The sequence below is a fragment of the Megalopta genalis genome, unplaced genomic scaffold, assembly GCF_051020955.1.
Source record: "Megalopta genalis isolate 19385.01 unplaced genomic scaffold, iyMegGena1_principal scaffold0835, whole genome shotgun sequence".
NCBI lineage: Eukaryota > Metazoa > Arthropoda > Insecta > Hymenoptera > Halictidae > Megalopta > Megalopta genalis.
The window spans coordinates 118,496-122,510 of record NW_027476904.1 but is presented as its reverse complement, the minus strand read 5'-3'; the positions used below and the strand labels follow the sequence as shown (position 1 = coordinate 122,510).

General features: G+C 50.8%; 1 pseudogene; it reads left to right on the top strand.

The window, feature by feature from the left end:
- On the top strand, positions 1 to 3,407 carry LOC143263585 (large subunit ribosomal RNA; annotated as a pseudogene; the record flags this gene model as incomplete).
- Between the last annotated feature and the right edge of the window lie 608 nt (positions 3,408 to 4,015).

The window sequence follows — 4,015 nt, the reverse complement described above, 5'->3', positions numbered from 1 at the left end:
CGAAATGTATTTGCGTTCAGGCCCGCCGCAAGCTCGGTTAGTAAATTACCCGGATGGTACGGACCTGGTGCCGGCTCCGGGCCTAGCCAGCTGTTGGCAGGCGGTGTCCTCGAACTGGCCAACCTTTTTTGAACAACATTACCGGTCAGCGACGCTACTGCTTTGGGTACTTTCAGGACCCGTCTTGAAACACGGACCAAGGAGTCTAACATGTGCGCGAGTCATTGGGACTCGATTAAACCTAAAGGCATAATGAAAGTGAAAGTTGACCTTTGCGTCGACCGAGGGAGGATGGGCCGCGTCACGATGCGGCCTCGCACTCCCGGGGCGTCTCGTTGTCATAGCGAGAAGAGGCGCACCCAGAGCGTACACGTTGGGACCCGAAAGATGGTGAACTATGCCTGGTCAGGACGAAGTCAGGGGAAACCCTGATGGAGGTCCGTAGCGATTCTGACGTGCAAATCGATCGTCGGAACTGGGTATAGGGGCGAAAGACTAATCGAACCATCTAGTAGCTGGTTCCCTCCGAAGTTTCCCTCAGGATAGCTGGCACTCGCTCGTTCTTTTCAATGGACGTTTGCGAGTCTCATCTGGTAAAGCGAATGATTAGAGGCCTTGGGGCCGAAACGACCTCAACCTATTCTCAAACTTTAAATGGGTGAGAACTTTGGCTTGCTTGAATTATGAAGCCAAGAGAGAAAATTTTTTTTTTATTATATTATTATTATTACGATGGCATTATATAGAGAGATAAAAATGTGGATCAGAGTGCCAAGTGGGCCATTTTTGGTAAGCAGAACTGGCGCTGTGGGATGAACCAAACGTAGAGTTAAGGCGCCTAAGTCGACGCTTATGGGATACCATGAAAGGCGTTGGTTGCTTAAGACAGCAGGACGGTGGCCATGGAAGTCGGAATCCGCTAAGGAGTGTGTAACAACTCACCTGCCGAAGCAACTAGCCTGAAAATGGATGGCGCTGAAGCGTCGCGCCTATACTCCACCGTCAGTGGTATGTGTGAAGCGGGGCAATTTATTGTCCTCTATGAAGCTCTGACGAGTAGGAGGGTCGCGACGGTGTGCGCAGAAGGGTCTGGGCGTGAGCCTGCCTGGAGCCGCCGTCGGCGCAGATCTTGGTGGTAGTAGCAAATACTCCAGCGAGGCCCTGGAGGACTGACGTGGAGAAGGGTTTCGTGTGAACAGCCGTTGCACACGAGTCAGTCGATCCTAAGCCCTAAGAGAAATCCTATGTAGATGAGGTGTCCTAAGACGTTAAACACTTGTAAAAAAAACGCAGCTATTTTATTATTTTTTTATTATTATATAAATCGCAGCATATTTTGTTATTATATACATGCACAAAAAACACCCATTGGGCGAAAGGGAATCCGGTTTTCTATTCCGGAACCCGGCAGCGGAACCGCATACCATTCGGGCCCTCGTAAGAGTGTTCGTCGGGGTAACCCAAAATGACCTGGAGACGCCGTCGGGAGATCCGGGGAGAGTTTTCTTTTCTGTATAAGCGTTCGAGTTCCCTGGAAACCTCTAGCAGGGAGATAGGGTTTGGAACGCGAAGAGCACCGCAGTTGCGGCGGTGTCCGGATCATCCCCTCGGACCTTGAAAATCCAGGAGAGGGCCACGTGGAGGTGTCGCGCCGGTTCGTACCCATATCCGCAGCAGGTCTCCAAGGTAAAGAGCCTCTAGTCGATAGATTAATGTAGGTAAGGGAAGTCGGCAAATTGGATCCGTAACTTCGGGATAAGGATTGGCTCTGAGGAGCGGGGCGTGTCGGGCTTGGTCGGGAAGCGGGTCTGGCTGACGTGCCGGGCCTGGGCGAGGTGAACGGCTCTCGTGGCTGGGATCCGAGCTCGGTCCCGTGCCTTGGCCTCCCGCGGATCTTCCTTGCTGCGAGGCTTCCGTGGCGTTTCCATCGGTGCGGTCGTCCTCTTCGGCCGCCATTCAACGCTCAGCTCAGAACTGGCACGGACTAGGGGAATCCGACTGTCTAATTAAAACAAAGCATTGCGATGGCCCCCACGGGTGTTGACGCAATGTGATTTCTGCCCAGTGCTCTGAATGTCAACGTGAAGAAATTCAAAAAAGCGCGGGTAAACGGCGGGAGTAACTATGACTCTCTTAAGGTAGCCAAATGCCTCGTCATCTAATTAGTGACGCGCATGAATGGATTAACGAGATTCCCATCTGTCCCTATCTACTTTCTAGCGAAACCACTGCCAAGGGAACGGGCTTGGAAAAATTAGCGGGGAAGAAGACCCTGTTGAGCTTGACTCTAGTCTGGCATTGTAAGGAGACATGAGAGGTGTAGCATAAGTGGGAGATGCGTTAAAAACATCGCCGGTGAAATACCACTACTTTCATCGTTTCTTTACTTACTCGGTTGGGGCGGAGCGCGTGCACCGAGGTCTTCGCGACCCGGTTGTCACGGTGTTCTAGAGCCAAGCGTGTTAAGAGTGGCGTGAGGCTTAACGGCTGATCGCCAATAATACTCCCGCGTGATCCGATTCGAGGACACTGCCAGGCGGGGAGTTTGACTGGGGCGGTACATCTGTCAAAGAATAACGCAGGTGTCCTAAGGCCAGCTCAGCGAGGACAGAAACCTCGCGTAGAGCAAAAGGGCAAAAGCTGGCTTGATCTCGATGTTCAGTACGCATAGAGACTGCGAAAGCACGGCCTATCGATCCTTTTGGCTTGAAGAGTTTTCAGCAAGAGGTGTCAGAAAAGTTACCACAGGATAACTGGCTTGTGGCGGCAAGCGTTCATAGCGACGTCGCTTTTTGATCCTTCGATGTCGGCTCTTCCTATCATTGCGAAGCAGAATTCGCCAAGCGTCGGATTGTTCACCCGCCAACAGGGAACGTGAGCTGGGTTTAGACCGTCGTGAGACAGGTTAGTTTTACCCTACTGATGACTAGTCGTTGCGATAGTAATCCTGCTCAGTACGAGAGGAACCGCAGGTTCGGACATTTGGTTCACGCACTCGGTCGAGCGGCCGGTGGTGCGAAGCTACCATCCGTGGGATTATGCCTGAACGCCTCTAAGGCCGTATCCTTTCTAGTCAAAGGAGGCAACGATATTTCCTAAGGAGTTTCGTGTGGGTCGAAAGGCTCAAAACAATGTGACACTTATACTAGGTGATTCGGTCCTCGTGGCCGGTCATCGCACGGGCCCCTATTTGCCGTACAGGGCGTCGTTTATGCGTACCCGTCGTCGGGATCTTTCCGTACTGACGGACGCGACGCTCCTAACGGTCGATCATGGGTACTTCAATTTCGACGTCGAGACTCGGAATCGTCTGTAGACGACTTAGGTACCGGGCGGGGTGTTGTACTCGGTAGAGCAGTTACCACGCTGCGATCTGTTGAGACTCAGCCCTATGCTTGGGGATTCGTCTTGTCGGCTAGACGAGGCCCCACTTGTTGTTGTATACTATTGTGCACGATGCACTATTATATATATATTATATATATATACATAGTGTTGTCGTGTACAATAGTTTTTTTTTTTGCTTTAAAAAGCAATACGCCTCTGGCACTTGGACTTGTATTCGCTTCGAGAAAGCAATACGTTGGCAGAACTTTGTATTTTATTTAAATACTTGAAAGCGATACGCTTGCAGAACTTGCACAATTTTATATATATCAGAAAAAGCAACACGCTTGCAGAACTTTGAAAACATAAGTATTACACAAAGTAATACGCCGGCGGCACTTTGTATTCGCTTCGAAAAAGCAATACGTGGCCGGGACTTTGAAACCGGGTCCCTTGGCCAAGAGTACGTTGGTCGGTCCTATCTCCGACAGAACTCGTGAGGGGCGAGTAGGCAGGATGATCCAAATTAAATTCCCAAACAGATTCCTTTCGCGCGAACCGATGGAAAATGATATCGAAGGATCAGCCTTTGCACTACCCCGATATAGAAGGATCAGACTCTGCACTACCCCGATATAGAAGGATCAAGCGTTGCACTACCCCGATATAGAACGATCAAGCGTTGCAC